This window comes from Panthera leo, chromosome E1 (genome assembly GCF_018350215.1).
Source record: "Panthera leo isolate Ple1 chromosome E1, P.leo_Ple1_pat1.1, whole genome shotgun sequence".
Taxonomy (NCBI): Eukaryota; Metazoa; Chordata; class Mammalia; order Carnivora; family Felidae; genus Panthera; species Panthera leo.
This window is the reverse complement of record NC_056692.1, coordinates 52,880,865-52,904,676: the sequence shown is the minus strand read 5'-3', so window position 1 is coordinate 52,904,676 and position 23,812 is coordinate 52,880,865. Positions and strand designations below refer to the sequence as shown.

General features: G+C 53.4%; 1 long non-coding RNA gene across 2 annotated transcripts in view; it reads left to right on the top strand.

Moving 5' to 3' along the window:
* Positions 1-23,812, top strand: part of LOC122205969 — a 166,712-nt gene that overhangs the window by 84,659 nt on the left and 58,241 nt on the right. The window contains exon 3 of one of the 2 annotated variants that reach the window (XR_006196319.1): positions 17,286-19,718. The exons of the other annotated variant lie outside the window; for it this stretch is intronic. This is a non-coding gene — a long non-coding RNA (uncharacterized LOC122205969). Of the gene's footprint in view, positions 1-17,285; positions 19,719-23,812 lie in introns of those variants that run through there. 2 annotated transcript variants of the gene reach the window in all.

Genomic DNA, 23,812 nt, shown 5'->3' with positions numbered 1-23,812 from the left:
CCAGCCTGCAGGTGAGGAGACAGAGGAATGCTCAGTCGCCCAGGGTTGCCTTCCATCACTTCCTCCCTTTGTGACTATAGGCCGATGGCCTTCACTTCCCTAGACCTCAGTTTTCGCCGCTGTAAAATGGGGACGATGCAAGGAAATCCCTGCTATGTTGGGTCATGAAATGAGAGGATACAGAGTTAAGTGCTTGGCATAGTGCTTGGGATGTATTAAGGCACACACTTAATGTCAGTGGGGTTTTTTCCCTCTTTAGCTCTGGATATGATCTGGGGTGAATTGGTAAGCCTCTCACCTATAAGATGGCGATGCTAATACCTTGTCGTCAGGGGAGGTCACGAACTAAATGAGACAGTACAAAAATACAAATGAAAGTCCAGATCATAATAGATGCCCTGTCTGTTCCCTTCCTTATTTATCTTATTCCTCATGGATCATGTAGAAGGAAGATATCCAACCGCGTTAACTCCCCCATCCCCTAGAACCCCGAATCCTGACCGTTGCTCCCCAGTGATTTTCGGAGTTGATCCTTCCCCTCCCTTCTCCCCGCCACCCTGCTGATCTTGACTTTGGTTGCACACACCGGGACACTCACTGGGGGCGCCAACCTTTAGATTTCCAGTCTTTCTTTCCGCACATAATCCTACCTGTGCTTTCTCTAACCTGCTTTCTTAAACCCAGTATTCATCATGGCTACTTTCTGATTGAAAAAAAAAAAAAAGATAAAACAGAAAAGCAACCCTGTCATGCTTCTCTAGTTGTTATCTGAGCGACCAGACCTCACTGGATACTTAATCTTATTGCTACGACTCCCCACTCAAATCCGGATCCTTTTAGCCAAACTTACGTGCTTCGTATCCTACCTCCAAGACTGGAATGTTTCCACGCCACCCCCCAGCGCCCCCCCCCCCCCGCCCCGCCTGCCATGTTGCCATCTATGTGCTCACCTCCTCAAAACCCCGTAACCATGGGGCGCAGGGCACTGGAACCTCATCTCACCTTTGCCTCCCTCCCCCACTGGTGCCTTCACAGCTGGGGGAGGGGGGGCGGAGTGGGAGCTTATTTTCTGTTGGGTGTGGGTGTTTCTTCCATCTCATCCCTCCCTCCCTGTGTCTTCTGCACACACCGGGTGCTCAGAGGGCAGTGGGGAGGGAGGCTGGGCCTGAGAAGGAGGCAGTCAGGGAAGTCAGTGTGGCCGCTGTCTACAGTTCGGGTGACTGGCAGGGGAGCGTGGTGGGGGGCAAGGTGTTAATGAGTGACTCCGAGGGGATTTCCAGGCCAACTGTGGGCACTGCCTTTGTGAAAACAGCTCCCTCTGCCTTAGCCCGCCCTCTCCCCTCCCTCCCCAGGTGACCTCAGCCTGAATAGCAGTTCGTTCCCTGAGATACACAGCCCTCCATGCCCTTGGGAACGGCAGCGAGTTCCTCATTCTTTCCTTCATTCGCTCGTGCATTCATCTAACGGAGCGTTACTGGGTGCCCGGGCCGTGCCGGGGTGCTCAAGGCAGAGGACGCCATCCTGCTGTCACAGAACTGGCCGAGAGTGTGGGGAGGGTGGATGCTACACAGCAAAATAGTAAATATGTTAATCACCTAGTACCTGGGAAGGTGCTGGGCTGTGCAAAACAACAGAAATGTAGGCAGGAAAGGCAGGCCGAGTGTGCGGGCAGGGGAGGGGAGGGCGGGTTGCAGTGTTGAATAAGGCAGGGCTCCTCACTGAGGAGGGGACCTCTGAGCACAGGCTCGAAGGAGCTGGCCGCGTGAACACTTTGGGAAGAGCTTCTACAGAGGGAAGAGGGGCGTTGAGACCGAGGCCCCTGCCCACCTGGTGTCTTTGAGGACAGGGGCACCGGTGGGGTTGGAAGGAGGCCCCGGCCAGCGAGAGCCTGGGGGGCATCAGCCTTTCCCACTGAGGAAACTGGGAGCCACAGCAGGATTCTGAGACGCGTGTGCTGTGCTCCTCCTTCCTGGGGGCTGTGTGGAAATGGAGAGGAGCAGAGCAGCTGAGGGGTGACGGCACGATCGGTCGGGCTATCGGAGTGCCTATCCCTGTCCCGCCCAATCACATACGTGTGACAACGGGATGACATTTAAGGTGGGGATGAGCTGAGAAGCTTCGGGGCCATTTCTCAGGAGCTGTGATTGCCCCGTTTATGCTAGCCCCTTGCCCTGGGGTGGTGGCTCCCTGTGAGGGTCAGTCTCCTCTCCTCCCTGCCTTCGAAGCCATCGGGCATGAGACCTGTAGGCTGTGGGCTCGGCTCAAAGGGAAAGAGGAAACAGAAGGGAATGGGGGAAGAATTCTGGGAGGAGAGAGGCCAGATGCCCCCGTTTTTCCCGTCCAGTGGTGGAAGGACAGGAGAGGGAGCAGGCTGCCCTCGGGACACCCGAGAGGCTGATCCCGGCCATCCCTGTGGTCTCCCTGCCGCCCTTCAGGGGGCTCTGCCTGGTGCCCTGCAGCACCTGTGTCTTCCTCACCTCTTCCTCCTGCCGTCAGAGGGAGCCTGACAGTGACGGGGCTGTCCTCACTCCCCGTGTGTCTTTCCTGTCCTGCGGTCAGAGTGACCGCCCGGCTGGGGCAGGCTCGTTGTGCCCCAGAGCTCACCCCTCAAACAGCGTGTCTCTTAGAATGCTCTCGTGGGGACCTGAAAACCTGACACCCAGGGAGGACCTGCTCTTTCCTCGGGTCCAACCATCACGCGTGTGTGGTGGGGACAGAGAGGTGGCTAGGACACGGACTTCTGCCGTAACCGTAATTGAGAGTGAAAAGCCGGGGCTCTGGGAGAAAGAACGAAGCAAGCCCCAGTTCCGAGCGCCAGTGGGGATGACCTCAGCAGGGGGACGGGAGCCGTCCAGAGGACTCGCGGATGGAACTTCCCCTCGGGGTCCAAATGTGAGTCACTGTGGCTCGCGTCTGTGCAGCGGGCTCCATCCCCGGGCCTCCCACTTTTCACCCTGGGACATCATGGTCACTGCTCAGGCCTGATGACTCACTTGGTCTCCCTGAGCCAGCCACGGCGGGGTGGAGCCTCTCTCTCCTGGCATCTGCACCCTCGGTGCTGTGGACGCAGCTTGTCCGGCCACGTCCTCGGGCAGTATGTGCGAGACGTGTGTGGCAGACAGAGCCCCTCACGCCACACGGGGTTGAGCCACAGCTGCCAAAGCCGATTTCAGAATTCAGTCTGGAAAGTCCGGGGGGCTCCGGGCCGCAAAGAGCACGGCAGCCTCGCTCTCTGAGCCCCGGAGTGAGTTGCACTCTGACACCTGAGAGGTGGGGGACACACGCCCGCCTGCCCCAAGGGAGCGCCCTGTCGCCCCATCTAGACGAGCGGAGTTCACCCAAAAAGGCCAGCGGCTGGCAGGGTGTCAGATTTCCCACCACACCCGGCACTCAGCCTCTCCTCTCATCTTCCCCCCTTGGTTTTCATCTTCTAATGATAGAAAGAGTGTCATCTTTTCTCAACCTGTCAGTCTCACACCTGCCGGGAGCCCCTGGCGGTAAGGCGCCCAGTCTGTCCAATCTGATGTCATCTGTGTTTATCGTCTGTTTTAGAAACCAGGTAGCGGGAGGGACTTTCTGAGGATTAAAAAAAAAAAAAGTAAATCCCCAGACTATTTCAGTGAGGTGTTTGGTTTGTTTGTTTTTTTGTTTTTTTTTTTTTGCCTCCTGTTTTTTTTCATTTTCATAATTTTCATTTTTCCCCCTCTCTCTTTCTCTTTTTAATTTAAAAAAATTATAGGAAATACCATGCAAGAGTGGGGAAGGAAGGGGCACCTGAAGAGGGGTCCACCCTCCCCCAGGTGAGGTTGATTTGGTGTATCTCCAGAAAACACAGAAAGGTGGCCCTGCCAGGCCAGTCCTGCCTCCCACCTGACGCAGGACGTAGAGTATGTTGACAGTCATGGGACTCAGTTTACCAGCCACAGCCTCTGTCCTTCCTGAGGGTGATGGAGCTAACTTATGGCCTCACAGTTTTGTCCTTTGGCTCATCATCTAGAACTTTCCACTTCTAGTCATCCTTGTGTGCAAATGGAGGGGTGGGCAGGTAGGAGAGCGCTCTTTAGGGTAAAGGTCAAAGGTGAGAGACACCTGACCCACTGTCAGGCCTGGGTGACCACCTGTCAAGTACCCCTCTCGCAGACATCTCTCCAGACTCCTTGGGTCCGGGGTCACTGTCCCTACTGAGGGAGTGGGGAGGGATGGGAAGGGGCAGAGGCTGGGGCACGGGGACACTGGCCTAGACCTTGAGGGTCCACTTCACAGGGCCCAGCTGATGCGGAGAAAAGGTGGTCGAAGGTATAGGCACGGATGCCACTTGGCCCAGGTGTGAGAACTTGTGTGAAAGGGTCGGCCTCCGGGTGACTCAGTCTGCTAGCAAACTATAAAAGGGAAGTGACTCACTGTCAACCCTGAGCAAGAACTCCTAAGGCCAGGCCGCCAGCACCTGTCTGGGACGTGGTTAGTTATTAACGCTGCCAGTAAGAGTGTCATGGGAACCGGACGCTGGCCTAGATTGCTGGAGGTGGCTGGGCTTTTTCACAGCCTGCACACCTTCCACTCCCTTCTTACGGCTCCCCTCCGGCTTGAACCCAAAGGCAGAAGAGCCCATGGAGCTCTTTGTTGCACAGGGTCTCCCAAGGGGCCTTGAGGAGGATACAAAGTCCACACGGGATGAGGAAGGGGACAAAGCAGTGGTTTGGTGAGGGGCAACCTTGGCTGGAAGGTTAAGTCCACGGAGCCAGCCTGAACCCGGGAATTCCAGAAGGAGTGGGCTGTGGATAGGGCTGGCCCTGCCCTGCCCTGCCCTCCCCGCCCTACAGGTGCTGCCCAAAGGGTTCTGGTTCTGGGACCTCGATCAGCTCTGCCGTGAATGCCTTGGGGCGGTATGGGCTGGTCTTTCCAGCGGCCCTGGGAAAGGAACCCTGCCTCCTCCCACGGAGGGCCGACCCGACGATCATTAACTCCTGCCCTACTGACCTGTGGCCCCAGAAGAGGGTAGTGTTGTTCTTGCTGTGCTCTTCTCTGAAGTCACCCAGCCGCTTCTTGGGGCCGCTTGAGACAGCTCGGTGAACTCGAGGGCCCGGCTCTGACGACCTCTACGGGGCAGGTTGGCAAGGCTGTAGCTCGAGAGCTGAGCCCGGCACTCGGGTCAGCTCTGCGTGCCCTCGGTCTTTCCCTGTGCCCGGAGAGGTACACACGGGCTGCTTCTCCTCCCAGATCCCAAAAGGCGTGCTTCGCCGCTCTCGCAAGGGTGGCCCGGCCTGGACAGGAGTCATGCCTGCCTCTGCCGGTCCACCTCCTGCTGTGAAGCAGGAGGAGGAAAGTTGATTGAACAGGAAGAGGTGGGAGTTTTAGGGAGTCACGCTCCCCAGGGTCCAGAAAAGAAGCCCAGCTCCGAGAGAAGGAGGTGCCATCATCTGATCTTTGTGGTCTCCTGTGTAAAACCCCAAAGTACTCGTGGGCAGAACATAGGTGGTGGGGATGCCATTTGCGAGCCTGGGCTGCAGAAGGAGCACTGGGCTGGTGACCGGGACATGTACTCCCTGGGTGGCCCTGAGCAAGTCCTCGATGCGCTCAGGCGGTTTCCCCATCTGTAAAGTGGGAATAATAACAACACCTGTCCTGCTTACTTGACAGGGTTTGTGTGAGGCCAGCTGAGATCACCGAGCACGTGACAGGCTTTGGGAGCGGTTAAGGGCCACCCAGATCGGGGCCGAGGCGCTGTGGTTCTTATGGTGATTAGCAGTCAAGCAGGGCCTGAGGTCTGGGCTCCCCTGGGAGGGTGGCTTTACGGGCACCCACCTGCGGCTTAAGAGCTTTTTGGGCCTCCCACAGCTGATAAATCACACCGGTAGGTGTTTTTAGTCTGGGCTGCTGCTGCAGAAAATGCTTCTCTGCCTTCTCTCCCTTCCTCAGTGGGCCAAGGAGGAGAAAATACAGATCCCAGGGCCTGATCTCTTAGGCTTTCCCCAGGAACCCACCACCTGCCCCTATACCGACTCTGGTTGTCCCAAGTCTCTTTCTCAGTCCACACAATCACTGAGGTTCAGACTGAGGTGTCTCTGGCCACGTGATTTGCCCTGGTATGTCACTGGCTTACCATGAGGGAAGAGACAGGCACACGGGAGTGTCCGATCGGGTATCTCATAGGGCGGTCCATCGAGGAGGTGCTCGACAGATAGGCGTTGAATATACAGATCATCTAATTCTTAGTTTAATTTGCTCCAGAATGTCCCACACTTTCACTGAAAGGAGGAATGTTGAGATTTAAGGGGGCCTGTCTGGTGAGGCAGTAAACATCTATCGAGTGCCTTTTCTTTGCCCAGCACTGTGCTAAGTGGATTGGGCACAACTCCTCGGCTCTTGTAAAGCCGTACTCTCCCTGGCCACCCAAATCGATCTCCTCCGCAGACCAGGATCTCCTCTGAGTCTTTCCAGGCGGGTGTTCTCTGCTGGGAACGCTGGCGTGGTGCAGAACCTCTCTCTCGAGGCTGCCCTGCCCGCCATCGGCAACTCCAGCTGCCAGGAAGTTCGTTCATTTAAGGAGACTCTGTCTGCCTCTGGGTCCCTCCAGGAGGGATTGACGTCTGGGGCCTGGAGGACTCCAAGAAGGCCTTGCGGAGTTGCCGAGACCCAAAGAAAAGGCGGTCTGCAGCGTATCCACGAGCGTCCTGCAGAAGTCACGGCCACCCACAACCTCACATTGTGACCATGTTTGTAAATAGGGTCTCTGCAGATGTGATTAGTTAAGGACCCAGTGACAAGTCCTCAGAGGAGAGAGAGGGAACAGAGACACGCAGAGAAGAAGGGGATCTCAAGATGGAAACAGAGACTGGAGTGAAGCATCCACAGGTCGCGGACGGCCGACAGCCAGCAGCAACTGGGAGACCAGCCTGGAACGGGTTCTGCCTCCCGGCCTCTGGAAGGAGCCAGCCTTGCCGACACCTTAATTTCGGGCTTCTGTTCTCCTCAACTAGGAGAAGAGAAGTGTCTGTCGTTTCATGCCACCAGATCGTGATCATTTGTTAACGGCAGCCCCCGCACGGCACGTGAGGCAGACATACACACGCTCTGTGATGGGTTAGGGGAACAGGCTTGAGGTGAAGAGTCCAGGGGACCAGGCTACCTGTCAGGAGGGTCTGCAGGCTCGTGGGTCCGTAGCTGGAGGGGCCGTGATGCCGGGCTGAGGTGTGTGTGGAGCAGAGCCATTCTGCCGGGAGACGGTCTTCAGAGCCCAGAAAGGTACCGACCTTGGATTCTGGCTCTGTCTGCCAAATTGTGACTTACGTGATGCCAGAGGTAGTTATAAGATGCTTACCATTAGAACATTTTATAAAAGGGGGCGCCTGAGTGGCTCGGTCAGTTAAGCGTACGACTCTTGGTTTCGGCTCAGGTCGTGATCTCGTGGTTCATGAGATCGACCCCGCGTCGGGCTCTGTGCTGATGGCACGGAGCTTGCTTGGGATTCTCTCTCTCTCCCTCTCTCTCTGCCCCTCCCCTGCTCTCTCTGTCTCTCACTCGCTCAAAATAAAGAAATAAACTTTTAAAAAGGTTTAAAAAAAGAAAATTTTATAAAAGGCAAGGAAAATATTCAGGATCCATACTCGGTTATATCAATGCTCTCTTTTTAAGGAATAGCATCACGGTGTTTTTATGGTCATATAGTATTTCATCATAGGACTGTGGCATAGCTATTTTGGGACCCTTCTTTGATGTTTCCAGCGGTGTTTTCTTTTGTGCCGAAAGGCTCTGAAGAACATCCTGGTAAGAACTTGATTCATACCCATTCTACTTTCCAGGATCTGCTGTAACAAATCACCAGGAGCTTGGTGGTTTAAAACACGAATGTATCGTCTTATGGTTCTGGCGGCCAGAAGTCTGAAATCTTATGAGTCTCATGGGGCTCAAAGCAGGTTGTGGACAGGGTCTCTTCCTTCTGGAGGCTCCAAGGAAGAGTCCTTCCTGGTCTCTTGCAGCTTCTGGCTGCAAGAGGCTGGCACATTCCTTGGCTTGTGGCCACATCACACCAATCTCTACCTCTATGGTCAACGTCCATTCTCCTCTCTGTAGTCCGATCTCCATCTGCCTCCCTCTGATAAGGACCTCCGTGAGGGCATTTAGGGCCCATCTCGATAATCCAGGATCATCTCTCCATTTCAAGACCCTTGACGTAATCCCACCTGCCAAGTCCCTTTTGCCATATAAGGTAACATTTATGGGTTCCAGGGATTAGAACGTGACTCTCATTCTTCTGGCGGAAGGGGATGTTGTTATAGAGCCTATCCCTATGTCCATGACTGCTTCCTCGTAGTAAATTCCTGTAAGTGGAAATACAGGGCACAAGGGTCATACTGATGCTGCGTGAAGTGTTTGGAGAAGGCACTCCGTGTCGAGTAGATTGACTGGCGTGGTTTGCTGCTGTCCCTTTAAGAGCCCTTCTTAGCCCTCCTCGGAGTCCAATCCGATAGGGAGGCTGTGGACTGAAATCCCCATTACAGGAATCATTTAGAGTCAGCCTCTGGGAAGCTCGGGGCTAATGAGATAATTCCCATTAGGAGAGGAAGGAAGTGAAGGTGGCCTGACATCCTTTCTGTCTCTAATTTATATGATTCACTGAAACCTCCCCCTCTTCCCCCGTGGGGCCCCCCTCCTCCGGCTGCCCCTTTGAATTCTGGTTCCGCTGTCCACCCTCGTTCTGCCAGCCGGGGCTCTGGTCTCCAGCAAGTCCCAGCATGCCGAGGAACCTTGGGAAGGTTGCCTTCCGCCCAGATGAGGCACTCAGGCTCTTTCCTCCGCAGCTCTGCCAGAGAATCTGTTCTTCGGCTCTTTCTTCCCTTTTCCCAGAGCCTCACCCAGTTCCCCTCTCCCCCCATCCCTGCCCAACCGGTGACCCACCGACTGGTGTCTGCAGGACCCAAGAAACGGAGAAGAGCTTTCAACAGAGCACAGGCGGGCCCCAGGGTACCCAGAGGTACCAAAGCGGCCAAAATTTTGTTTGCCTCCCCCTCCTGTCCCCCTCTCCCCACCCCATCCTTTTAGAGTTTTAGAAGGGAGGGAGAACGAGAGAGAGAGAGAGAGAGAGAGTTCTCTTCCTGTTTTGTTCCACTGCCTACACTTTTGGTCAAAGTTGTCTCTGCAAACATGAAAATCCAGTTTGGGTCTTTAATAGGCAAAGTGTGAAGTAACCCAAGGTCCAGGGTGTTTGAGGTTCAGATCCAACCCTGGGAACCCATCTGGGGGCTGCAGAGCACAGAGAGGAAGACCCCATCTCATCGCGGGCATCGTTGCTGCTGTCAGAGTTCATTTTGTGACACTCGCTTGCTTTTCTGGGACCTGCTGCTGGGGACAGTTCCAGCCTCCCCTCCCCCAAGCCCGGGAAGGGTCCCTGGCGCCCAGGGGGAGGTGTGGCTCCTTCTTGCCCATCCCCCGTTTATTCTTTTCCTCCCTCTCATCCTCCCTGAGGGAGGCCATATGGTGGAGTGTTCCGAGTCAGGGCCAAGGGCCAGAGCCGCGCTGGCCCCGGGGACAGTCCAGCGGTCCTGATGTGCCGTGTGGGTGGCCTGTCCTGTGAACTTGCTGCCTGACCTCCCCCGGCCTCTGAGAGCCCAGCTGCAGCCTTGGTTAACAGCCTGGCCCCGCAGTGACGGGAGGGTGCCGAGGCCCTGCTCCCCCACCCCCCACCACCCTGTCACCTTGGCATCCGTGCCACATGCCGTGCAGGCGGGGCTGGGGCTGGGCCGGGCAGACCATTCAGAGTCCCCAGAGGCCCCTTTCTGTTGGGTTGGCCTAAGCTGGCTCTTCGGGCTGTAGTGTCTCTAATGGGGCGGCGGGGTGTGGGGGTAGAACACGCGGCCAAGGTTTGAGGAGGAGTCACGGACTCCCAAGTTAGGAGGAGGAGAGAAGCAAGGGCAGGACCCACGAGCTGGAGGTGGGCAGAAGACGTCCGTCTGTCCATCCTTCCTTCTGTCCATGTGCTTCCAGGTTAAACAGCATCAAACCTAGAGTCCTGATTTACGTCAACTGGGTTGGAATCCAGGTCGCAGCCCTGTCCTGTCCTGTCAGTGGCTGGGCCATCCTCTTCTTGGTGGGGGGGGGGGGGGGGGGGGACGGCTCCAGGAGGAGGGGCCCTTGTCACCCGCTCCCTGTACGGGGGCACACGTTGCCACATGCTTTAGGGGTGCTGGAGGGAGCATGGAAGGCGTCGAGGTAACGGTTAATCTAAATGCTACAGACAGCTTTATTGATTAAACAAAAAGAGTACCAAGGATGGGTCTGGAGTTTTTATACACCTCTTAGGTCTGGTCTACACCAGGAAGATAATCGAGGCAGTGACTTACGGTCCCTCCTTCCCGCATTTTTTAGTAGAGATCGAGACAGATACAATTACAGGGACAGATTTACTTGTTGAGCCGTTAGTCTTTCACTCTGTCCTCACAACACGGATCCTTCTCTTATTCCCGTTTAACACCTGGGTTGAAGAGAACTGAGGTAACTTGCCCAAGACCCGGGACTCGAACCTCGCTTTGACTCCATTTCAGCAAGCTGAGGTGTCCTCAGCGACATGTGCTGCCTGACGTCTTTTCCTGTTGGTAGGAGTGAGTGTCCATGCCTCACGTCCCTCCCGCACTTGTCGGGTAACTAGCCTCTGTTTCTGGTGATTCACTTGTTCGGTCATTCATACATTCATTCACTCATTCGTGTGCCTCCTCAGGGTCAGACACTAAGGGTCCTCTGAGCACCGGGAAGGAAAACGTGGTTGCTGACGGATGCCTCCAGCTGACCGGTGACCGACCTGTGAGGTGCTGAGGAACATTCAGGGCCCTCAAAGCCCGCCAGCGTGGGTCCTTGAGTGCACGGGCTCTTTTCTCTCCCATGTGGTTGACAGTCCTTGGTGTTCTAGATCCAGACAAGCCACAGGTCCCACAGTGTCCTCACTGCAGGCTGGCTATGGGCCCTCAAACATTTGGGTAGACAGTAGAGTCTGATAAGGGACTTTAGGGACCAAGCGAGGGGACCTATCCATTTATCCCTCCTAAGGAAAGAGGGTAGCACGCGCCCTCCTGTGGAACCCCATCCCTGGCATGATTCACAGAGGGCAGAGGAGCTCCTGCAAGATCTCCACATAGGTGTCCCTCTGTCCCCTTGGTCCTCATTGTTGCAGCAAAGCCGGACCCTCTCTGCCCAGTCCCCTATTAGCTACTGTTAATGGGCCATCTGAAGAAAGAGAAGAGAAGGGCCTTGTGATTGGCCATTGGGTGGCCCCTGAGGGACGTGCTGCATGATAAGGAGAGGGCAGAGGGAGTGTGGGACTGGGGTCCCTATTATCTTTAAAGTCCATCTTCAGGAACAGTCTCCCTCGGATACACAAGGGATCCAAGTCGGCTGGTTCAGAAGGGTCTTTGATCCACCTAGAAGTTAATGCTTTTCCATGGAGAACCGCAAAGCAGCCCCACCCAGGGCAGCCGAGATAACAGGCTGGTGCAATCACAAACCACCAGTCTCTTGATAATGCCCAGTTTTATTGAGGTCTGGTTTTCACCCAATGGGAACACATCCGGCGAACATCAAAGGGAGCAGGCGTCACCTTGTGCAAAGAATCCCAAGCCCTCAGGTGTGTGTGCTGGGAAGAGTGCGTGTGGGGCTGTGTGTGCACAAGGCTGCCCGTTGGCAATTACCTTTGTATAGATCAGAGGCCACCAGCCCCAAGGGGCCTTGGCCAGCCGTGAGCACCGTCCCCTTATTCCAGCTGGTCCAGCTCCTCGGATGTCCCTGCAGGTGGGGATTTCACATCTTACATGTGTAAGGGACGCTCTGTGTCATTTTGTACTTGAGTCTGCCTCGGAGGCAGTTGGTGTAAGGATTTTGAGGGTGCTCTGAGGAGACAGAGCCCGAAGGCATGTTATTTGGGATCTCAGGCTCGTTCTTTTGGAATCTTTTGGAGGTCTCTGCACTACAGGGAGCAAACCTCAGGGGTATATGTCTCACCCATAAGGGTGGAAGAAGAGGAAGCGCACGGTCTCATCTCTGCAGGGGGAGGGTTGGTGCATGAGTTGGTCGAGTGTGGCCCTGGGGGAGGGGCATTTCCCCCGCCACCCCCAGGCGGTGGTGCCCCTGGACGTCGTGCACTGGCCTCCGGAGACAGGAGCAGAGAAACACCCCCATACAAACAGAACATCTGGAAGCTTTTTAAAGTTTATTTTTTAACACATTTGCAAGAGTCAGGACATTTGCACACGAGGTTTACAGGCTGGAGGGAACCAGGAGTTTCGTCAAGCGGGAGACACATTTTGACTCTGGAGAAGGCCAGTAGTGTAGGGAAAGGAATGGGGGAGCCCTGGGAGTGGCCGGTGTCAGCAGCAAAGTCCTATATGCTTTGGGCTAATTGGTAGCACAGGAACTTGTTAAGAGGCCCTCGGAGCAGAAAAGGGACCCGAGTCCTTCGCCTCTTCGGCACCACTGGTAGAGAGAGGCTGGATTTCTTCTACTTTGTTCTGATCAGCTGCATTACGTGGTCAGGACAGAAGTCAGGTCCTCTGGGAAAGAATGGGAACGTGCTGGTAGACTCCATCCCGTTGAACCATAGCTTCTGAGAGCCTCACTAGGTGGGGAGGGGGGCTTTTTCGGTGACCTCTTCATCTTTCCATCTAGGCTAGCCACTGGGGGGCTGACGTAGGCAGGGGACAGAAAGGCCCACTCATCCTGGTGCCTCTGTGAAGGGATGCCTAAGAAGGTCAGAGCCCTGTGACCTGCTCTCTTGCCCTGCACTCCTCTTCTGCCCCACCCCCTCCCTCTCTCTCTCTCTCTCTCTCTCTCTCTCTCTCTCTCTCTCTCCTCTGCTCTTCGCCTCCTCCTCTTCCTCTTCTTCCTCCTTTTTTCTCCACCCCCCACTTCCCCTAGTGACATGCTGGACTTAATGGTTTGGGCCAAGGGAAACAAGGAAGAGCTTGGCTCAGCATTTCAGCAGGGTAGGCAGGGAGTGAAATAATGGAGGAAAAAGACAGTCCCAGCAGGACAGACAATTTACACATGACTTCATCTTTCTTTTCGAGGAGCCAGAGCATCAACCTGTTCGGCGCTCCCTTTCTTCATTGCTGGTTTCTCATTTAATTCTTTCCTTCCTTTCTGCTCCAACCCAGTGTGGAGCCCCGGCCAAGCTGATTTTCAGGGCTCCGTTAAATAGATGGGAAATCTCTCCTTGCTCCGGGGGCATCCTTGTGGGAGGATTGTGGTTTCAGTGCCTGAGGAGTTTACCCAATTGGAAGGAGAATTAATGCTCCCCGTTTCTAAATAGGCCCCACTGCCACCCCACTGTCTTTATTAAGACAGTTCTTTTTGTTGAATGAGCTCATGTTTCTAGCTCGTGGGAGCTGGTTCATTGTGTGCTGTTTATTAGGGGAGGAAACTGAGGCTTTGTGTGGTTATTCATGGGAGACACTGAAAGGTGTCCACCCAGTTCTGATGGGAAACGAGGTGACACAGGGAATAGGAATTTGTATTCCACCCCATCTAGTCACCCCCATCTGGCGACTAGGATGCCGGTTCCCAGGTCCACAGCAAGCCATGGTTATTGTAGCTTCTTGTGTGCTTCCCATAGTCAGGATTCAGGTGTGTCCCCTTCCCCAGCTCGGAGAGGTGTCTCCTCCGGGCCCACTGGCCTTCTGCAACGTGCAGTGCTTCTCGGCATTAGCCGCACACTGGAATCACCCAGAGAGCTTTAACTACCACCTGATCCTGCCCTAGTAGATTCTGATTTCTCCAGGTTGGGGCCAAGGTCCAGCCACTGGAATACTGAAAAGCATCCCAGGTGATTCTAATGTGCAGCCAAGGTCAAGAATGAACCACCCCTGAGAGGCAGCCTTTCTCAACTGGGAGTGATTTTGATGACCCCCCCCCCTTCCCTTTCTTACCATGCCCAAGACAGTGTTGATGGCCACACGGAGAAGAAGGTGCTGTTGGCATCTAGTGGGTAGAGGCCAAGGGTGCTGCTAACCATCTTACAAGCTACAGAACAGCCCCCTGTGGTTTTGATTCAGTAAGTCTGGGGCAGGGCCTGAGAATTTGCATTTCTAACAAGTTCCCCGGGTGCTTGCTGAAGCTGCTGGTCCAAGGTTACACTTGGAGAGTCACTACTCTCGACTGACTCTGAATCCTGTTTTTCTAGATCTGTGACAATATCGCCTCCATCGTGGTTACTAGAAAACTCTAAATTGGCAATGACTTACTAAGACAGAAGAGCATTCTCGCCCACATAACAGAAATCTAGAGAAAGGCTACAGCTGTTTTTCAGTTGACGGAACTGAGGCTTTCAGAGATTAAGCCACCAGCCCAAGTGACAGTCACAAACGGTATAATTTGAGAGCCTGCTTAAATCCTGGACTGCTTCTTGCCTCAGTTGCTCTCAGAGACCTGACCTTTCCCTTCTGAGCCTGCAGGGTGTCTGGTAGACGATTCTGAGCCAAATTTGGGACCCCATCCCTTCTGACCAGCTGCATTCCATTGTCACCTGTATCCCTAACGCAATACCCTCTTCTATAGATTTACCGGGAGACAGAGGCATGGTAGGCCCGATTGACAACATTAGTTTCCTGTGGCTGCTGTAAAATCACCACAAGCGCAGTGGCTTGAAACAACACAAATGTATTCTCGTACATTCTGGAGGCCCACTTCACCGGGCTAACCTCAAAGTACCCATAGGCCTGGTTTGTTCTGGAAGGGCTAGGGAAGAATCCATTTCCTAGCCTTTTCTAGCTTCTGAAGGCCTCTGTGTTCCGAATCCTTCCTGAATCACTCCAGGCTCCTGCTTTCATTTTCATATCTCATTCCCCCTGCCTCCCTCTTGTAAGGACACCTGTGGTGACATGTGGGGCCTACCCGGGTCTTCCAGAATCACCTCTGTATGTCAGATCTCTTCTGCCACAGAGGGGAACGTTCACAGGTTGCCCAGATTGGGACATGGGTGTCTTTGGGGGCGGATATTCCACCAACCACAGGGGCTGTCTTGCTTTTGCCCCCATCCTCCCATTCTTCCTTCCTTGGCCCCTGTTTTTCCTCCATCAGCTGTTCCCTACACAGACTCTCCATACCTTTAACTTCTGTCCCGGGAGTTTTCAAAAAGGCCAGAGACTGGTTCTGAAGGGCAACACGGTGTGTCAGAGGTTTGTCTGATCAGCTCCCAGTGGCCTTGGCAACGGGCACGAAAACATTCACATGGAGAAAGGATTGGGGGAAGGGAATCCTGCCCTGGACGTGGCAGTGCGACTTCACCTGGGCGTGATGCACGCTGAAGAAGCATAAACAGGAGATACAGTTGTCGCGTAGCAAGCTTCGCAAAACCGTCTGGTTTGTGGGTAATCTCTCAAACCTCTAGCTGCCTGCTAATCCCTGAGCCCCCTGTTTGTTGCCTTTCTCTAGGCTAACGGAGGCGTGTCTTTGGCCAAATAGAAATGCTACTACCCGGAGCAGAGTTATGTGGGGAGGGAGGACGGGGGTGTGCTTCTCTGTGGGGCTGGTTCTTTCCTAACCTTACTTTCCTTCCCTGCAGTGATCCCCTCATCGCCCCCCACCCCATCCCAACCGCCACCCCCCACCCCCCGCCCGCCTTGGCTGGGTCCGCCTGCTGGGATGAGTCTGGGGTGTTGTATGTTTTACTCTTTATTTTTGCAAATGCCTCCCAACATTCCCCTCTGTGTTTAATGTCCCTCTGCCAAGTGCATGAGGTTGCCCGGCAACAAGAAGGAAGTCCCAGTGTGATTCACCCGCTGTTGCCAATTAATTTGCTAGCTGCGTGCGTCTCCCTGGGGAAAAGGCTCCTCCTGGCCCTCCGTGAGCCTGTGCAGAGGGCCGCTGCCCGGGAGGGGGAAGGAGACCAGAGAAAAGTTAGCACAACTTTGGGGCCGTTCCGGGGGTGTTTTCGGGTCCAAATGAAAGAGTGTCTGGAGAGCCCAGGCCACACCTGGGTGAGACTTACGGTTTCCTCTTGGCCGCCAATCAGAGAGCCTCCTGGAGTGCCAGAGCGCCTCTGCGTAGGCACATTGGCTGGCTTTCTGCGGGTAGGTGGCTCTCACACGCACACTCGCCCTTTGCGGTTCTCCTGCAGAGCAATGTCCTCTGAGTTCTCTGCTCGGTGCCTCCCAGCCCGCGGGGACCTCCTCCCGTCTCTGACAGTTAGCACCTTGTCTCTGGGGATCACGGCAACTGCACACATCCCTGCCTGGGGTGTAGCCAAAGCCCGCAAGAAGGAGAGCACCCCTTCGTAAGGGTGCACGGGGCTAAGCTGTGACGTCCGTAGGTCCGCAGAGGGGTGGAAGGGGGCCTGTTGGCCCCCGGAATCCCCAGCGTGCGTCTCTCGAGCTTGATCCGTGTCCCCTCTCTCCCGAGGCCCGCGAGGGCCGGTTTGCCTGTGTGCTTCAGCTGGCCCGGTCTGGGACTTGGGTTCCCCGTACGGATTTGCATGGATTTGCAGTTGTCCAAGTTGTTCCGTGTGAGTTGACGGTGATTGCTGCTGTCGTGAGGCCTGGGATATCTGTGCCCGTGAGTAGGCCCCCGGCTTGCCTTGCTGGGCCTCGCCAATTTTAAAATGGGGAAGTCCCCCGGGGGCATTTGGTGGCACTAGCTATATTTCTCCGAAAAGGGGGCCAAAGGGGGTGGCAGGAAGTGACAGAAGCATGCAGAGCCCAAACCCGTCTTCGTTCATCTGCAGTCAGCATTAGGAAAGAGAATGTGTTAAGCTGTGTCTTTCCTTTTCCTCTAAGGAGCCCCATCTGCCCTGGATCATTTCCTCATTAGTTGTCAAGGGATTTGTGAGAATAGACAGAAGTCTCAGCTAAGGTGAACATTAGGATAGGGACCAGGCCCTTGTCATCCTGTACTGAGAACACCGGCACCCTCTGCGCCTCAGTTTTCCCACCTATAAAGTGGGTGACCTAACACCTCCATGCTTCTGGCACCACGTCTCACAGACATCATAGTGAAATGCTGAAAAAGAGAATTTTCTACTTGCTCTGGGCTGGCTGTATTCGGTGTGTTTTGTTTTGTTTTTTTAAGTCAGCTGTGGGTATCGCGGTGAGGTCTGTGTGGAGGGTTCCCCGTGATAATTCCGCGTAGGAGTTCCTTGAGTGGTATAAATACGCCTTTCTTTTTTTTCTGTCCTAGCTCAAATAGCGTGGTTAGCACTGGAGGTTCTGTTCACCGGCTAGAACATTGTGGACTAAAGACAGGAAAGTCAAGCTCACTCCTGAAAGACCAGAAGCCAGACTCTAACTCTGATGCTGTGTTTCGGTCCACAGGCCTGGAAAGGAGGGGCGGCTAAGGGCTCCTCTTCCTTGCCCACACGTCCCGCCAGGAAGCCGGGCGGGGCTGGCGTGTGCCGCCAGGATCCCCGGGAAGGACCCGGCTAAGATGGGACCATCTCCCAAGAGGCAAGAGCTCTGGATCTGATTAAGACTTCCTCTTCTGGAGAATGAAGAACGTTCTAGATTGGAGAGGACATTGGAGGAGAAAGTAAAGACTCGTGCACTGAGGAGTAGTCTGTGTGTGGACCTGCGTGAGCCGGACGTGACCTGCATATAGTTGGCGAGACACCATCGTCACAGACCTCGTCCTTCCTTCTTGTGGGAGACATTCCCTGTACCGTCGCCTGGTCTTAAGACTCCGCCCCCCCCGCTCCACGCCCCAATCCCCGGGAACCACAGGGCTTTCTACCGCACCCTTTGTCTTGCCCCCCGGCTCCCCCGTCTGCTGTGCCTTTGGACGCAGTCATTCTTGTTTGCTCCATTATCTTCCAGCCGGATACAGAGTGAATAGTTAACTACACTTAGGTCAAATGGGATTTTAATTTTCGTTCCTGTTCCTTCTAAAGCGGCCGGTGTTTGCGTTGCTCTGTGAGCAACGTTGGAATAGTATGTCCTCTCCCTTATTTGGGATCTGGCCCCCTCGGGTTCCAGAGCGAGGCAGGTGAGTGCCGAAGTTCTTCAGGGCTCTCCAGTGTCAGGGACACCGGAGGGGCTCCTGCAGGGGAGCTGGCTCAGGACGGCTGGCGTCCTCCGTCTCCAGCTTCTTTCATTCGGATCACACGCAGGTGTATGTCTGGAAGAGTGAAAAAGACGATTTGTTCATCCCAGCTACCTTCTACCTTTTTTAAACTGTATTTTTGACATATAACTGACATACCGTTATACTCGTTCCCACCTGTCTTCTGTTGAGGCAGACGCACTGCCCGCTATGAAGACCCCCTCCCCCCCCTCGCCACCTCGCAGGTGGCAGTTGGGACCCATGCCAGAACATGGTGCTTCCTTACAGACAATCTGGCTGCCAGAGCTGGTGTGTTTATTGAGGATCCTCGTCCCCCAGAATGCCGATGACACTCCTGATGGCAGGTTGGGCCCCGTGAAACACGAGTCAAATATTCTGTCACCACCATGTGCATGGCTGAAAGCACTTCTAGATTCGATCTTGTCTGCGTTGCCGAGCCAACGATGTCTGCACGTCCTGCTTCCCCAAAAAACGGATGGCTCATTTTTGTAGAAAGAATTAAAGCTGTACATATCCACCTTCTCTATGTTGTAGGTGATGGGTTTCTGTGACCGTTTAGTGACTTTGGTGTCTTCTAAGGGGAACAACGGGGACCTTCTTGGCATCTCAGATTCACCACAAAATGAGTGAGGGGACCCTCTTGAGGAAATTTCGTGCTGTTGAAATGTGAGGCTTGTCTGTGGGCTGCGCCTTCCTTCCTTGACATGCACACAGACTCCTCGTCCTGGTTAGATTCCTTCAGGTTTCAAGGAACAGAGATCCACTTACATCACTTCCGTGAATGAGGGTTTATTCCAAGTTGCATTGGAATGGAAGTAAGGTAGACAGGGAACAGTCTACCCAGCAGCTGCCTGGCAAGACCTTTCTAGAAGCCCAAAGTCATTCAAGATATCCATTCGCTACAGAGTTTCCAGGAAGAGCAGGAACTCGGACACCATGGTCATTTTGACCTTCTGTTCAGCAGCAGGAATCACTGCTCCTGCTTCTCGCATTCGGAGCTGTTCCAGTTTGCCCAGGGCTGAGCAGTTTTCCGGGACACACGACTTTCAGCAATAAACCTGGGACAGCCCTGGGCAGACCAGAATAACCGTCACGCTAGTGGGTGACTTGATGACACTGCCTTTGCTGCTGCTTTACCTGCTGTAGCGAGCCGATGCTCTCTAGTCTGGCCAGCTGCCATTCGGAACCCTTGTGTCTGACCACGTCATTGACCACCGGCTAGGCTACAGATGGATGCCATTGGATCAAGCACCAATCTTGACCAAATCTGGTGTTTCCAGGGTGGTAGGGTTCCATGATACTGAATAAAAACCTGGGTGTCACGAACCAGTCGAGACCACATGCTTCAGAAGAAGTTCTGTGGGTAGTGGATATGGCAGCCATTCAAAGTATCAGGGATTCCTCTCCAATACAGTCCTACTTAAAAAGATGAACCTAACCTTTCATATTAAGAACAAAGCAATTCAGTAGGAAACAAAAACAGCTACCGGGAACAGGAGAAAACAGACTACGACGTGTGCGTGCACATGCGTGTGAGATACACGCACTTACCACATAGAATAAGCCAAGAAGAAAATTATGCATCTTTGCAAGATGGAGGCTAAGAGCTAATAATCATTGGGATGGATGGGGCACCTGGGTGGCTCAGTCGGTTGAGCATCCGACTTCGGCTCCGGTCACAATCTCGCTCGTGGGTTCAAGCCTCGCGTCAGGCTCTGTGCTGATGGCTCAGAGCCTGGAGCCTGCTTCAGATTCTGTGTCTCCCTCTCCCTCTGCTCCTCCTTTACTCACACTCTGTCTCTCTCTCTCTCAAAATAAATAAACGTTAAAAAAATTTTTAATGATTGGGATGGCATCGTCTGGAGAGCAAAGGAGTTGGCTGGAAGACTTCCTGAAATTCCTTTGAACTCTAGGATTCTTTGAAATCTCAAGGGTATGTAAGTTGGACCCAAGTGTGTACTTTCTCTCCAAAGTCTCCTAGATAACCTTTGAGTTCAACTCCAATCATGTTGAATGGGACCTCCCAGCTCACTCTTACCTTTCCAGACACTGACTTTATCAGGGATAAAGGAGCGGAACTTGGTGGTGGTCGTGGGCGGTAGAGGACGGGAAGGTTGTGTCTGCCCAGTTTTCGGTGTTCATGACAAGTAAGAACAATCTGAAGGCAAATTACAGGTTCTTTTCAGGTTAGGCAGATCCAGGCTTTCGGGATTGCATGCCATTCTGAAGTTGTTGCTTCTTGTCAAGGGATCAGGCCTCCATCTTTGCTGTTGAAAGATGGGCATGAGTGTCTGCGGTACTAGAACACGAGCCTTCGGCTAATCCCGCTCCTCTTGCACGCTGTGGCCACAGGGAGGTCTTTGCCTACTGAGGTAGAATGAGCACGCAAAAGTCTAGGAACCAGTCTCTCATTACTCCTGTGTAAAAATTGAGATTCCCCCGTGCACCTGAGTCTTTGCCCTTGTTCAGACTCTCTCCGCCTTCACCGCCCTTGAAGGAACACTAGTCCAGCTCCTTGGTGCTGTTTTTCTTTTTACAAAGACGAACTCATTTCAGACATTTCCTTCATTTATGTCCCACGTACAGTCTTTGGTTCCAGAAGTCTCGCTGTTGTGCCAAAGGCAACAATCTCCTCTTTCTCTCTCTCCTTATCTTCTCATTCACATAGAAACACAGAACCCCAGAGCTCAAAGTGGTCTGTAGCATCACCTTTATCTAGATTTACCTCTGACTGATGCAGGAATCCCCTTTCCAACATCAGACGAGGGACCTTCCAGGCCTGCGGGAGGCAGCCATTTTGGCAGAGTGGGAGAGAATGGTGAGAGAGGGGTGGGTGGTATTCAGCCTGGTGGGGAAGCGGTAGGATTTTGAAGAGCAATTCATAGACTGTCAAGAGACCCTGAATGTCAAGTTCTTAATGAGATTTCGAGGCAGATGCTTCTTGCCCTCTCCCTGACACACATCAGCCTCTTGCTTCTGGATCTCGTGTGTCTTCTGCTGATAAAAAGCACAGAGTGGGGAGACCAGGAAACCTGAGTTTTCATCTCAGAGAGCCCCTCACCTTCAATCCTTCCCTATAAAATGGAGGGGTCGGGCCATGTGATCCCCGAAGCCTCTTCTGTCTCTGACATCCACAGGCCATCCTATTTAATAGAGTCCAGGACTTGAAGATTTGCTGGGGGGTTTTGGCTCAATATGAGAAGAGTAAATCAGATGTTGCCCAAGGTACAGTGTAAAGGCATTTCATCCACATCCTGAACCAATTCATCTTGCTGCAACTCATTACGAACAGAACCTCAAATTAGCACCCCAGCCCCAAGATTTTGTTCAGGCTTCCCTGTGAGATTTTCCCCATGGCACTGAATCTTGACCCACAGGGACTTTTGATCATCTACAAAGGGAAACCCTGGTGGTGATGGAGAGATAGGAGCTTCTAATAGTGAAGTAAGGCCCTCTGCTCAGGGGGATACGCTTTAAAGGGCATCACACTGACCTTGGGAATGGCCCTTGACCTTGGACAAGACCCTTCATGCCAGGCTGGTGGAAAGCAGGGCTGGTTCCCCCCACCTCTGCTTCAGAGTGAGACCTTCTTTGCCCAGGCTACATCTGTACCCTCGTCCTTCAGCGTTAGATCCGTTTCTGTGGGTCTCAGTTTTCTCCTCCACCAAATGGGAGAGGGAAGTTGGTGATCGTCTCGGGTCCCTCCCATGTGTCAAGTTCGAAGCCTCCTCTGACCCAGCTGATGCCTGCGTTTTCTCTGCCAAGTAGCTCCTCTCCCTTGATCCTCGGCTGCACAAGCCAAAAACCAGGGCTGTCCTGGGAAGTCCATTACCAAAGAATACTTCAAAGCTGTTTGCACTAGTTGTCAGTTGCACTAAACTTGAGTTTGTTGAGGCAGAAGATAAATAGACATACAGACTGATGGCAGGCACGGGGAAGGGGGAACTGCTATTTGCCCGGGTGACAAGGAGCAGGGGGGAAACCTGCCTGCAGTTTTGACCAATAAATAAAAACTGGGCGCTCTGTGTGGCTACAACTGGAGGGGATTTATTAGTTTGCTTAGTGAAAAGCAAATATTAAGTCTTAAGTTGACCCGTCCTGGGACCTGCCTTTTGGCTTTTGTATGCCGTCCGGCACCGATCACCATGTACTTTGGGTTATCGAGTTCTGTCAAACGGTGGGGGTTTTTTTTGTTTTGGTTTTGTTTTTTTTTTATTGTTTTCCATCTCCTCCTTTTCTCTGTCCTTTGCCTACCTTCCTCCCTGTTACTGTAACCTCCGGTCTGGGTTTTAAAGGCATGGGGATAGCAGGGTGTGGAAGACGCATCGTCCTGGTCATGAAGCTGTCTATATTCAGGGCTCCCACTGGCCTAGGGACTGCCCAGTTCCCGGAACGGAGGCTCGGGGGGGAAGGGGTTGTGAGCCCACCAGGTGGTCCTCGTGGGGCCCCTCCGTCCTCGGCTCTGAGCATAATTATGGGCAATAGGAAAAGCTATGCATTCATATGTGACTGTTCATGCTGAACAGTGATTTCAGCCAGATGCACTGAAAGACGAACCACTGAAGGTAACACTGTGAGTGCTAATTGGGGTCTGACCAGGGTTTCTCACGATCTGTGGAGCGAAACGTCCAGACCAGAGGTGCTGGACAGACACCTGATCTCTCCAGTTTCCAAGTATGAGCTGCAATGAAGCTCAACAACCTGAAAGATTCTTTACCCTTTGCCTCAAGCGTCCTCAGTGCGAGCCAGTCTATTCTAAATCACTGCAGCCTGTGGCTTCTCGGGCCTCATGGGTGCTGCTCGCTGACACCTACCACGGTGGGTACAGTCCACCAGGGCACAGGGCTGCATGTCAGACCCTCAGGGCCCTGGCCACTCTGGCAACTGTCCACAGAGGATGCACCTTAAGGGCCAGTTCAGGATATAATGGTTCACTGCCACTACTCCTGTAGCCAAGAGTTGGGAACGTTCTGGAATGGCTTAATTAAGAAAGTTCCTTTCACATTCCAGTGGTGATTTTTGATTGAACTCGGCACGATTTTTAATCCTCTGGCAATTCTTCCTGGATGAGTCTATTTTTAAAAAGGTCGATGTTGGGTACCCAGGCTGCTGAAGTCCTACTGATCCTTCAAGGCTCAACTCAAAGGCTCCCTTCTCTGGGAAGCCTCCCTGAATTCCTTCTTCCCTGTCAACCAGGCACATGTCCTTTTAAAGCAGCTGGCATTAGACGGGTACTCAAGAGATGGCTGATCTCTCCTTCCTGGACCCCGGCACTTTTCATATGTCTTTTACTGCACTTACACTGAACTTATTTTAACTATTCCTTCTTCCTTTTAACTATCTCCATCTCTCCCCCGTCCTGACCCTTATAAGAGCAGGACCTGGGTCACTCCTTATACATTGAAATTTATCCCTGAGATGCCCCCTCATGTTAATGATCATGTGGCAGGCACTGTGGTTGACATTTAATCCTCAGAAAACAGAACCACATGGATCAATCGCTCGGACCCATTCTTACATGTGAGGGTTCAGATCAAAATTGAGGTCATTAAGGGGCCTCAAGTTCAGAGCTCTTCAGTTGCTGCATGATGGCTTGAACATGGCAGATGTACAAGAAGGATGTCGAATTGAGTTTTCCTACTAATGACCTGTCACTGTGTCGCCCACCAAACTGCCAGTTTCTTGTTTGCCCACTATTCATCAATAAAGTGTTTTCTTTTTCTGAACAGTGGAGGACATGTGCTTGTTGTGTGATGGGTTGTTTTCCCTGTAGAAACTTTTC